General features: G+C 37.4%; 1 protein-coding gene across 2 annotated transcripts in view; it reads right to left on the bottom strand.

The window, feature by feature from the left end:
• Positions 1–13,997, bottom strand: part of wscd2.L (WSC domain containing 2 L homeolog) — a 161,765-nt gene that overhangs the window by 92,048 nt on the left and 55,720 nt on the right. The gene's annotated exons all lie outside the window — the stretch shown is intronic.

The following is a 13,997-nucleotide window of genomic DNA, read 5'->3' as shown; positions in this document are numbered from 1 at the left end:
TTTTGATCACGTGCACTGATGCCAAAAAAAGATACAAAGTTTCTGAAATGTCATTTAATAAGAGGCTTTTTGGCAGAGAGCCCAGAATACTCCACCTCCACATTTGTAACTAAGATAAGCAAAAATAAAATTGTAACTTTTTAAGATAAGCAGGGAGAAATGAGACTAGCAGTTTAAAGGGCAATTCATCTTCATTAGCAAAACTGTAATAACACATAAAACAGTGGCCTAAAACCCCCAGACATGTGTTCAGACTTTCCATAACCTGGCAAATTTTGGAAAATGGATGTTGTAATTAGCAGGTGTGGTCAGCACTTCTTGTCCCTCAATTTTTCAGTTGTAAGGAGGTACAGTATGCAACTCCAATTGATTTTTACATGAACTTGCAAGCTTTTAGATGCCTATGTTTTACATTCAAATTTTTCAAGTTGTTTGTACCAAACATTCGTGTTTTAAAAAATATAATTCGAATTTGTGTGCAAAACAATTCGATTTGTGTCAAAAATTCAAACTCTGATAAATCACCCCCTAAGCCTTCACTTATGCTGCTGCCTAAAGTGCTCAAACATGTGACGTATCAGGGTTCCCAAAAAACATTTAAACAAACCATGAAGACCCATTTACCCTGATGATGCCTGTCTGATATTATCTGCCTTCTTTGAAACCAAGATAAATATTTACAATTCATTTCTAGAAACTATTGTCATAATTGTTCCCTGACACTGTAGATTTGCTTTGTATAACATCAATCATCAAGGCCTTTCCCATTTGAAGTTTGTCCAGTAAACCTACAGGGAAAAAGCTTTTAGAAAACAGCAACCAAATCTGCTGCAAGTTATGTGCTCACCTCTAGCAGATATGGGGTTTATCAAATTAGGTTGCAACTCCACCCATGTCACCCATTCAGGCCAAAGAAAAAGTATATTTTGTTGTTTGTACATTTTACAAATGCTTAAATAAGTAAAAAGTAGCAACAACCCAATGAAGATTTTATCATTGAAACAGTGACATATTTTCCACCGAAGAAAGAGTGAAAGGTGCTGAAGTAATTAGGTCTCTTGGGAGACTGAAATGTAATGTAATAACTCAATATATGACACCATCGCTTCTGCAGAATCTTTATAAAATGAATCAAATTGTTGCCATACAAACTGAGGGGGATGTCAAGCCTGGAGCTCTGTAGCTGTCACTGTTTTTCTAAACATGCTGCAAGTGAAGACAGCTAGAAGTCTGTTTGCACAAAAACAACCTACGCCAATGGTCACTACAGCTGCCCAAGCTTTTAACTATGCTTGAAATGTGCCAAAAAGTTAATTACGGTATGGGTGTGCCCTTTAAATATGTGGAGCCGTCTTTGGTATTGTTTTGCGAAAAGAAGAGACTTTCACTGGCACACAAGATTTTTAGCTGCAGGGCAAGCCCTTGCAATTTTTTAATGCAGTGCAGCAAAAAAATTGCAAGGGCTTGCCCTGCAGCTAAAAATCCTGTGTGCCAGTGAAAGTCTCTTCTATGGAATTTTGAGGTGGCCGAAGCCTCTATCGTTGTGCACCAGGGGATTAATACTTGAAGGGTGGTGTTGGTGTGTGGTTAACCCAAATTCCTTGATTGTTTTGGGAAAACCACGCATATAGAATTAACTTTAAATATACTTACATATAATTTCTAAATCCCTTAAATAAAAAAGTTAAGGTTCTTTCAAATGTCAGCAGAACATTGCCAACCAAGTTAATTATTTCAAAAACAACCCATGAGAACATTAATGTACAGTTAAGGCATGCAGGTATGGTACCTGTTATCTAGAATGTAGTAGTTCCACTTGCAGTATGCATGCATACGAATATGTAAGTTGGGCAGATTTTATGAATATACACTATTTTGAAACAGAAATAAGGGCCTCACACATTTAACTGAACACAGTTTTGATTATGATAAGACCCTACTTTATATAATACAGATATAAGAATGTTTGGGAACAGGGATTTTCTGGATAAAGGATCTTTCTCTAATATGTATCTCCATACCTTAAAGGGATCCTGTCATGGGAAAACATGTTTTTTTCAAAACGCATCAGTTAATAGTGCTACTCCAGCAGAATTATGCACTGAAATCCATTTCTCAAAAGAGCAAACAGATTTTTTTATATTCAATTTTGAAATCTGACATGGGGCTAGACATTTTGTCAATTTCCCAGCTGCCCCTGGTCCTGTGACTTGTGCCTGCACTTTAGGAGAGAAATGCTTTCTGGCAGGCTGCTGTTTTTCCTTCTCAATGTAACTGAATGTGTCTCAGTGGGACATGGGTTTTTACTATTGAGTGTTGTTCTTAGATCTACCAGGCAGCTGTTATCTTGTGTTAGGGAGCTGTTATCTGGTTACCTTCCCATTGTTCTTTTGTTTGGCTGCTGGGGGGAGAAAGGAGGGGATGATATCACTCCAACTTGCAGTACAGCAGTAAAGAGTGATTGAAGTTTATCAGAGCACAAGTCACATGACTTGGGGCAGCTGGGAAATTGACAACATGTCTAGCCCCATGTCAGATTTTGAAATTGAATATAAAAAAATCTGTTTGCTCTTTTGAGAAATGGATTTCAGGTCAAAATTCTGCTGGAATAGCACTATTAACTGATTCATTTTGAAAAAAATGTTTGTTCCCCATGACAGTATCCCTTTAAGTCTACTTAAAAATGATTTAAACATTAAATTAACCCAATAGGATTAATTATCTTAGCTGGGGTCAAGTACAAGGTACTATTATATTATTACAGAGAAAAGGAAAAATCATTTTTAAACATTAGAATGATTTGATCAAAATGGAATCTATTAGGAGATGGCTTTCCCGTAATTGGGAACTTTCTGGATAACAAGTTTCCGGATAATGGATCCCATACCTCCATAACATACATTGTATCTACATTTAAATATCATGCGTTGCTTTAAAAAGAAGAGAGAAGCCATAACTAAAAGGCAGCATAATTAAAAAAAACAATTCTAAGTAACTTTCCAAAATGCGTAAACTGAAATGTTATTTGGGTTTATGTCTCCTCTTTTCCTGTCTGATTTATTTGCAGTGCAGTACAACTTACTGTAGATCTTTAGTTGTTTTGTATTTCATTGGGTGGCTTTGTTTGCTTTTTATTCACACTATAGAGGTACGCTTACATGATTAGCAGGAAATACACATTTGCAAGCAGAAACCCAAACCTTTTTCATTATTATTATTATACAGGATTTTCAGCCACGTACAGAAACAAGTGATGGTGGTAGCAGCTACTGGAAGCTGTAGTATCTTATCTTGTCTGCCAGCCAGTAGCATACTAAAAGGGCCATGGGGTGAATTCAGATAAATTATACATAGGATATATTTTAAAAAGAAGATTAAACTGTGGCTTTTATATTATGTAATAAAATAGACAAGGCTGAAGAAAAAAATGCATTAGTGAAACTTTACATTTTCCCTTGAGATGAAGCAGTTCACTGCTGTTTAACAGATCTCTGGGGATGAAGCCCAATTAGCCAGTTAAATGAGTGAATTTTACACACAGTCTTGAAAATCAGATGAAAAGCAGAGCTACGTATGTAGAAATATTCTGCCACACAGGCTAGCATATAACAAACCAACATTAGATGCCACCACTCAATTTATAAGCCATCAAACCTTCTTTTCTCACACTTATTCCAGTCTTAAAACCATCTCCCATAGACTGCATTTATCCAAATAATTAAAATATATATATTATTTAAATGATTTCATTTTTTCTCTGTAATAATAAAACAGTACCTTGCACTTGATCCAAACTAAGACGTAATCAATCCGTATTGAAGGTAAAACACATCTACTGGGTTTATTCAATGTTTAAATTATTTTTTTAATAGACTGAATGAAGATCCAAATTACAGGAAGACCTATCATCCGGAAAACCCCAGGTTACAAGCATTTTGGATAACAGGTCCCATACCTGTATTCTGTTTTTAGAGCCCTGACCTATATTGCAGCTTTTGGACTGCCATATATATAAATAAATATATATATTTATTGTGCAGCGGTATTGTACAACATAAAACACTGACACTGCTCAGTGAATTCTAGATGAAACACTTTACGCTTGTATCATTTTGTGTGCAGTATAAGCTCCAGATGAGTGGACACAAGTGTCTGCTGAGTTATTACTTAAGTGACTTAGCTCTAGGTCTTTTGATCACTGATGCCTATCCAGTGGTGTGACACAGAAAGAAATCAGTACAAAAAAATTCAGCCACATCAATCACAGATCTGACTGAGGTGAATGTTCACTGTGTTTATATAACATTCGCCAGATAAAAGGAATTTGTGTCAGATAAGTGAAAAGCAAAAGAGAAAGTGTGGTGACAAGACACAGTTTTAATGCAGACACACTGGATACAGTAAATGACCTACATATATAGACATCCTATTAAAGGCATCTGGCCCTTAAAGGAACAGTTCAGTGTGAAAATAAAAACTGTGTAAATAGACAGGGTGTGCAAAATAAAAAATGTTTCTAATAAAGTTAGAAATGTAATGAAATGGATGTGTAACATCATAGCCAGAACACTACTACTAGCTTCTCAGCTCTTTAACTCTGAAGTCGAAGTTGAAGGATTTTCCGCAAATAGTTCAATCGAACGATTAAATCCTTCGAATCGTTCAATTCGAAGGATTTTAATCCATCGATCGAACGATTTTTCTTCGACCAAAAAAACTTTAGAAAGCCTATGGGGATCTTCCCCATAGGCTAACATTGCACCTCGGTAGGTTTTAGGTGTCGAAGTAGGTGTCGAAGTAGTAGACATGAGAAAACTAAGAATTGCTCTTAGAGCTAAAAAGGTGGTTCTGTCCCAAGGCCAGGGTGCTAGTTACCAAGGCTAGCTCGAGAACAGAATCCATCTAAGAAAGGGGGGGGCTCCCGAGGGAATCAGCATACACAGAATGTTATTCTCTCTCAATGCCTTCAATGCCTTATTCTCTCTCTTGTGCCTCTATAAAACAAAATGCAAGCTATCGCAGCTATAGCACTTTTTGCATGACTCAATAATACCTTCAGGGTTGTGAGAAATATAAAATCACAGCCTTCCCCAGCTGTTGAGGGTCAGCAATGCTAAAGGCTTTAAAGGATTTAACTCTCAAGAAATTCAGGGTTAAATGCATTCTTAACGTGTGCTTACATTTTAAAAGGAATAAAATCGGCTATAGGATCTGCAGCATCTACCAGATCAGGAGGAGATGATATAAACTCTAGTTATAATGGCTCCTCCATGTTCTGATATATTTTGTCTGAAAGGAGATTTACATTTTAAATCCATATGGCACTCTTTCAGAGCTGTTGCTGAGGGAATGTCAACTTAGTCTGTGTCCCATCTTTCCTTCTATCTTCTATATATATTTATAATGTGCTCTGCGATGTTCTTTTATGCTATGTACATCTTGCAGTGAGATTCTCTCAGCACATTGAAGGTTTGCTTTTTAATTACAGACTAATTGCCGCCATTATGGTAATTGTACTAGTGATGATATTAGACATGTCAGTGCCTTTTAGAGAAACAATAGTCTCCCAGCTCTTTCCTTTCAGACTATTACATATTATGCATGTACTGGGCACAAGTCTCTGTTGCTGTTGCCGAGTGTGGATGACTTCAAGGAAGAGATTTCTACTAGTTATTTGTACATTTCAATACATTGAATTCATTTACTTCTCTGAGGCTATTTAAAAAAAAAAAGTAAATTCTAAAACATAACTGCAGAGCACAGGGAGAAAGGGCGACTTTGAGTGTTCTGAGTATTTTTTAGCTCCATGTGAAATCAACAAAATGCTTAAAGGGATTTTACTTTTAGTGTGTTCTAGAATGGTTAATTCTAAGCAACTTTTCAATTGGCCTTTACGTTTTCTTCTTTATAGTTTTTGAATTTTTTGCCTTCTTCTTCTGACTCTTCCCAGCTTTCAAATTGGGGTCACTGACCCCATCTAAAAACAAATACTCTGTAAGGCTACAACTGTATATTATTGCTATTTTTTTATTACATATCTTCCAAATCAGATTCTCTCTATTCATCAATGCATGGTTGTGAGGATGATTTGAACCCTAACAACCAGATTGCTGATATTGCAAATTGGAGAGTAGGGATGTAGCGAACGTCGGAAAAAAAGTTCGCGAACATATTCGCGAACTTGCGCAAAAATGCGAGCGGTTCGCGAACGGTTCGCGAACCCCATAGACTTCAATGGGAAGGCGAACTTTAACATCTAGAAAAGACATTTCTGGCCAGAAAAATGATTTTAAAGTTGTTTAAAGGGTGCAACGACCTGGACAGTGGCATGCCAGAGGGGGATCAAGGGCAAAAATGTATCTGAAAAATCTGCCTGTGTGTGCTTGGAAGAGATAGTGTAGGGGGAGAGCTGTTAGTGATTTCAGGGACAGATGATAGTAAGTTTGCTGGCTAGTAATCTGCTTGATACTGCTCTGTATTGGAGGGACAGAAGTCTGCAGGGATTTGAGGGACATTTTAGCTTAGGTAGCTTTGCTGGCTAGTAATCTACTGTTCTCTTTAAACAACTGCCATACGTTGACCTTGTAGGCATTGTTTGCCCAGTTTTTTTGGACGCAGCCACTGAAGCACAGTTGCCAGAAAAAATATGCCATATAAATGCTGAAAATAGTCATTTTTCGCCATACGTTGACCTTGTAGACATTGTTTGCCCAGTTTTTTTGGACGCAGCCACTGAAGCACAGTTGCCAGAAACAATATGCCATATAAATGCTGAAAATAGTAATTTTTCGCCATACGTTGACCTTGTAGACATTGTTTGCCCAGTTTTTTGGTTGCAGCCACTGAAGCACAGTTGCCAGAAAAAATATGCCACATAAATGCTGAAAATAGTCATTTTTTGCCATATACGTTGAGTCAACGTATGGCAAAAAATGACTATTTTCAGCATTTATATGGCATATTTTTTCTGGCCTCTGTGCTTCAGTGGCTGTGGCCAAAAAAACTGGGCAAACAATGCCTACAAGGCCAACGTATACACTACTACAGCGGTGGATACGGATTACGTAAAATATATGAATGCTGCTTGAAAAAAGTGACTCCGGTGTTTTTTCTGGAGACGGTAATATTATGGATATTTAGACAGAATGGGAACAAGGTCACACAGCTCGATGGCGGGTTGAAGAAAACAGTGTGCAAATAATGCCTACAAGGCCAACGTATACACTACTACAGCGGTGGATACGGATTACGTAAAATATATTATGGCTGCTTGAAAAAAGTGACTCCGGTGTTTTTTCTGGAGACGGTAATATTATGGATATTTAGACAGAATGTGAACAAGGTCACACAGCTCGATGGCGGGTTGAAGAAAACAGTGTGCAAATAATGCCTACAAGGCCAACGTATACACTACTACAGCGGTGGATACGGATTACGTAAAATATATTATGGCTGCTTGAAAAAAGTGACTCCGGTGTTTTTTCTGGAGACGGTAATATTATGGATATTTAGACAGAATGTGAACAAGGTCACACAGCTCGATGGCGGGTTGAAGAAAACAGTGTGCAAATAATGCCTACAGGGCAAATAATGCCTAAAAGGTCAACTTATACACTACTACAGCGGTAGTAAAATAAAAAAAGTAAAATAAAAAAAAATGAATATTAAAAAAAAAAAATTAAAGTTGGTGCTGCTGAACTACTAGGAGCAGCAGATTAGCACACCAGTCCCACTCCCCAACACTGCTAGACTAATAGCACTGGGCTCTTATAGTAGTAGTAGTAGTAGTAGTAGTAAAACAACAAAAAAATAAATAAAAGCAGTCCTTACAAGGACTACTGTTATTGCAGCAGTCAGCAGATGAGATCAGAAGCAGGACAGCTGCCCACTGCAGCTACATACAGAGCACTGCAGTAGAAGGTAGATTACTAGCCAGCAAAGCTACCTAAGCTTAAATGTCCCTCAAACCCCTGCAGACTTCTGTCCCTCCAATAACAGAGCAGTATCAAAACGATTACTAGCCAGCAAACTTTCAACTGTCCCTGAAATCACTAACAGGCAGCAGCTCTCTCCCTACACTATCTCTTCAGCACACACAGGCAGAGTGAAAAAACGCTGCAGGGCTTCGGTTTTTATAGGGAAGGGGAGTGGTCCAGGGGAGAGCTTCCTGATTGGCTGCCATGTACCTGCTGGTCTGGGGTGAGAGGGCAAAAAAAAGCGCCAACAATGGCGAACCCAAAATGGCGAACGTCGCGCGACGTTCGCGAACTTCCGGCGAGCGCGAACACCCGATGTTCGCGCGAACAAGTTCGCCGGCGAACAGTTCGCGACATCTCTATTGGAGAGCTGCTGAATAAATAGCTAAATAACTCTAAAACCACAAATTATAAAAAATAAATTAAAGAAAAGTTTTTTCTCCTCAAACTGAATGTTGTCCGAGTTTTCACGTGATAAACCATGAGATAACTTTTTCTCACTGAATTGAATCTGCCCCTTTATGCGTGTTTATATGGAAGCCCATTAAAGTTTCTAAAAGGAAACTAGCAGTATGACAGACAAGGAGCAGGATCTCTTATTTGAACATATTCAGCAATATTGTTAAACCTACCTTTATAAATTATTACTTTCATGGCAGTCGGTATTTGCACATGAAAAATTATACTGAATAATTTATAGCCATGAATCTCAGCTTACAGTTGCGACTGTATGCTGTTTCCGAACAAAATGAAACAGCTATTTTTGATCATGTATATTGTTTTCAAGAGGCAAACAGTTGGTCTTACATTATCTAACAAAGCTGACATCTCACCAACTGCACAGAATGATGCCCCTGTGGCTATTCTACATATTTTACATATAACCCACTGGACTTTAGCCGATGATTAGCAATTCTTTTCACCAATCAGGTTTTATTATTTTTCATTTCATTTTCGAAAATACATACAGTAGTTTCAATCGTTTATCAACGTACCCTTACAGGGTTTGTTCACCTTTGAGTTAACTTTTAGTATGCTGTAGAGAGTGATATTCTGAGACAATTTGCAATTGGTTTTAATTTTTTATTGTTTGTGGTTTATGAATTATTTCGTTTTTTATTCAGCAGCTCTCCAGTTTGCAATGTCAGCAATCTGGTTGCTGGGGACCAAATTACCCTAGCATCCATGCATTGACTTGAATAAGAGACTGGAATAGGAGAGGCCTGAATGCAAAGATGAGTAATAAAAAGTAGCAATAATAACACATGTGTAACCTTACAGAGCATTTGTTTTTTATATGGGGTCACTGACCCCCATTTGAAAGCTAAAGAGGCAAATAATTAAAAAACTATAAAAAAATAATGAAGGCCAATTGAAAAGCTGCTTAGAATTGTCCATTCTATAACATGCTAAAAGTTAACTTGAAGCAGAACCGCCACTTTAACTTGAATCTTCCAATTAGAGCGAGTTAAATCTCTCAGTGTGAGTTGAGCTACTAACAAATAAATTGTCTAATATCTTAATTACTGTAATAGAAAATACCAACTATTTGTGAAACAGATTTAGTTAACATTCACTACAATTTAGAGGATTATTTTATAGTGACCACTACAATTTAGAGGATTATTTTATAGTGACAGTTCTCCTTTTCAGAAGCTAAAAGTAACCCCATAAATGTAGAAAGTCTGTAGACTCACCATTGAAACGTTGGGTCTAGGTTTCAAGCTCCAAACTTACAGCCAGAGTGAGTGGATTGCACCATATACACAGAAGAGAGCAGGCACTCAATGATGCCAACATTGACAGTTAGAATAATACATTTATGTTTATTGAAGTTTACATGTCCATAAAACGCCTTGCGTGTTTCGTGCTACATGGTACTTAATCATAGTTCCCCTGACATATGGCACTTAATCATAGTTGCTAGAATTACACTGCACTCACACCCTGGCGTTCCAATAATGATTACCTCTTGGAGGTATCTACACCCTCCCAACCAAACTGGAAATGAAGAGAAGTTACCAGCACACAAGACTAGTGCTAGCAAGGCAAGCCCTTGCAAGTTTATTGCGGAAAGTGCATTATACTTGCAAGGGATTGCCCTGCTAGTACTACCTTGTGTTCCAGTGACTTCTCCTTAACTTCACTTGAACGTAGTTCCCCTTCAACCAAATCCCCTTTTATCCTCCAGCAGCAATAGATTTAGGGTGAATCCCACATTAGATCCATTCATATTTGTGCATTATACCACTATCCCTGTTTTGGATACTTTGAGCACATGGATTTTAAAAAGCCCAAAAATGGCACCAAAGCATCCAAAACCAACACCAGTAGTCAAGCATTAGCACAAGCTCTTGCCATGTAATAGTGGACATGAAAAGCATGCAGACACACAACTACAGCCTGACATGCACTAGGATTATTCAGGTGATTTTAGCATGTCTATGGAAGGGTATCTTTGGGGTGATTTCACAACCACAATAGTTCTATGTACTATTACCCTTATTATTATCTGGCCAAACTTTTTTCAGAGTTGAGTGACCTGTCCAGCAGACCTTCATATTTATTGCCAGTTTTGCAGCCCAGCAGGAAAGCAAATAATGGTATGGGATTTAAATACAGATATTTCCATTGTGGCTGGTAGTGAGCTGGAGTGTTAAAAAAATGCCCAAGGCATCCTTGTATTGCAATTTTAAAATTGTCCACATTTTTTAGGTGAAGCGAAACAGGACAGATTTGCTCATCACTAGTAACTGCCTATTTCTATAGTAAATCCATGTCCAAAAAGCTCCCCTTTGCAGGAAAAACTAACGTCCTGATAATTCTAGATACGGGTATGGTATCCATTATCCGGAAACCCATTATCCAAAAAGCTTCAAATTACAAGAAGGCCATCTCCCATAGACTACATTTTAATCAAACATTTGTTAAAAATGATTCCCTTTTTCTCTGTGATAATGAAACAATACCTTGTACTTGATTTCAGCAAAATATATTATGGACCCTTGGAGGTAAAACAATCCCATTGAGTTCAATACCAGTTGAATAAAGTATTTCACAGCCCACTACCAAAGCAGTCCTGAGTGCATCAATCTTTTTGAAGACGTACCGACCACCTTAAATATATTGCTAATGGAAGTGGAAAGGAGAGCGCTCCAACAAGCAGGGTTTACTAAGGGGCCCATTTACTTAGCTCGAGTGAAGGAATAGAAGAAAAAATAATTCGAATTTCGAATGGTCGAATATGGCTACTACGACCATCGAATAGACTACTTCGACCTTCGATTACGACTTCGACTTCGATTCGAACGATTTGAACTAAAAATCGTTCGACTTTTCGACTATTCGATAGTCGAAGTACTGTCTCTTTAAAAAATACTTCGACCCCCTAGTTCGCCACCTAAAACCTACCGAGGCCAATGTTAGCCAATGGGGAAGGTCCCCATAGGCTTCCTAACAATTTTCTGATCGAAGGAATATCCTTCGAATTGTTAGATTAGAAGGATTTAATCATTCGATCGAATGATTATTCCTTCGATCGTAGGAATAGCACTAAATCCTCAACATCGATATACGAAGTCGAAGGTTTTACATTCGGCAGTCGAATATCGAGGGTTAATTAACTCTCAATATTCGACCCTATCTAAATCTGCCCCTTAATGTTTAAATTACTGTACATTTTTTAGGAGACTTAAGGTATGGAAATCCAAATTACAGAAAGATCGCTTTTCTGAAAAACTCCAGGACCTAAGCATGATAATAGTTCCCATACCTGTTATTCTATATGATTCCTATAAATTTATATATTATATTCCTATAAATTAAGAGAAAATTTGTAGGACAACAACCCTAGGCCCCAAGCACATTGCTAATCAATACAGTAGAAACAAAGCTATTTATTCTATTAAATAGCATTTGCCATCTGGAGCGCTTCATATCTCTGATCCTTTCTAAACCTTTATTCTTTGTACTGAAGTCATCATATTGTGACTTGGATTCTTTGATACACAAAATGAAACTCAGCTCTAAATCAAGAGCCCTCTGTAACAGTTGACAGCACCGTGATAAAGAGCACTGAGTGACAATATAACCCTAACAAAGTGATGATCAGCAGCACTGTCTCAGAGCTGCAATGGACATGCATGGCTGAAGTTCCTCCTTGCAGGCAGTGTAAGAAGAAAGTCATTATAAACATAAAATGCTGGTTTAATCAAAATTCTGGCACAGTATATCTTCAGTAGTCTGTGTTGTTTCTTATATCTTCTTTCTGCTTGTATTATGGGTAATTCTTCTATTTCCCTAAATACCACAGTAATCCATTATATGGCTGTCAGTCGGGCAGCGTTGTGTAGCAATATGCTATATAGCATCTTCCCACAAGTCTACTTCATCACTGACAACATCTAGCTGTGTAAGATTTTGTTTTCTATTTCATAGAAAAGCCAATTCCCACTGTTATTTTTCTTAATATTTATCACTAGCTGAAATATTCATGGGACAACAATTTTATTTATTATTATTTTTTTTAAAAGATGTTTTACAGTGTAAGAATTAATATCTGTTTCAATACAGATACAAACAAAGGAACATATATCCCCTATATTAGGTATTGTTTTCTTCCATTTAATTTCCACAGATAGTAAAAATACGAGGGGATAGCCTATTTAAACACTATGAATGGGTAGTTTAATTTGAGGGAATATAACCTTTTTAATTTTCCACTTATACGTAGTAGGGACTGCCCTATTTTTGCCTTATATCAGGCCTTACCCTTATTAATTTGCTTGCTCCTACCTAGAGCTCCACCTTTCTAGGTCATGGATCTCTGTAAATGCACAAAAGACCTACAGAGCATTTTAGTTGTTCAGCAGATCCTTACATATAACATGTATTTGGTGCACTCAAATGACCAATAAATCATTATATCATATCAAAAACAATGTGTCTCAGTGCTCCATAGCCCCTTACCTCCACTGTGTGGTTTCCCCTGTTAGCGTATCTAATATTCTGCATTCTATAGGCGTTCCATGTATCTGTCCATGGTTTCAGATTTCTGTTTACTGAATATAGTTTTTATCTATGGATGTATTTATACTGACTTAAGGATGACTATTGACTAAGTTCCACTCATTCTGAGTAGGGATGCACCCAATCCACTATTTTGGATTTGGCCGAACCCCCGAATCCTTGATGTAAGATTCGGCAGAACACCAAACCAATGGGGAAAACATTTTTTACTTCCTTGGTTTGTGACAAAAAGTCACAAATTTTCCCTCCCCGCCCCTACTTTGCATATAGAAATTAGGATTCGGTTCAGCTTGGCAGAAGGATTCGGCCAAATTCAAATCCAGCTGAAAAAGGCAGAATCCTGGCCGAATCCCAAACCGAATACTGGATTCGGTGCATCCCTAATTTTGAGGGCCTGTAATTAAAAGGCTTATTAAAAAGAAATACCTAGAAACCATAAACAACATTGCAGTATCCTTTTATTTCAGTTTGTCTCACACTATCCATCACTTTGTGCCTAATGGCAGCTATATCACATACATGAGTAAGCTCATTTCTACTCCATTTGCGAATAAAAATGGTCTTAATATACAAGCAGTATTCAAGATCATCCAGTATTCTACTTTGTGCTAATGGACAAAGATTAAAGGGACAAATATTGTAGAGATGGATTTTTCTACCAAAATACTCAATAACATATCATATTTCTGCTTCTATGGCGAAGTGTATTCAAACGGTGAAACCTTCCTTCTCTCTCAAAGGCAACATCACTTTCATATTTATGGCTGAAGTTTTAACTATATTTATAATAAAATTCAGATGACTGCGGTCACAGATCCTACTAAATAGCTACGATTTATCCCTCTGCAAAAGTTGCTTCCTAGGTATAGGAAACAACTTCACGGCACTTTAAAAACTTTAGACTGGATATATTTAGTGACAAAATAAACACACAGCACTAGTTTAATATAATTTATAAAGGTCAGGCATTCATTCCTTTAATGTTCTTACTAC

Source organism: Xenopus laevis, chromosome 1L (genome assembly GCF_017654675.1).
Source record: "Xenopus laevis strain J_2021 chromosome 1L, Xenopus_laevis_v10.1, whole genome shotgun sequence".
NCBI lineage: Eukaryota > Metazoa > Chordata > Amphibia > Anura > Pipidae > Xenopus > Xenopus laevis.
This window is presented reverse-complemented; position numbering and strand designations above follow the sequence as displayed.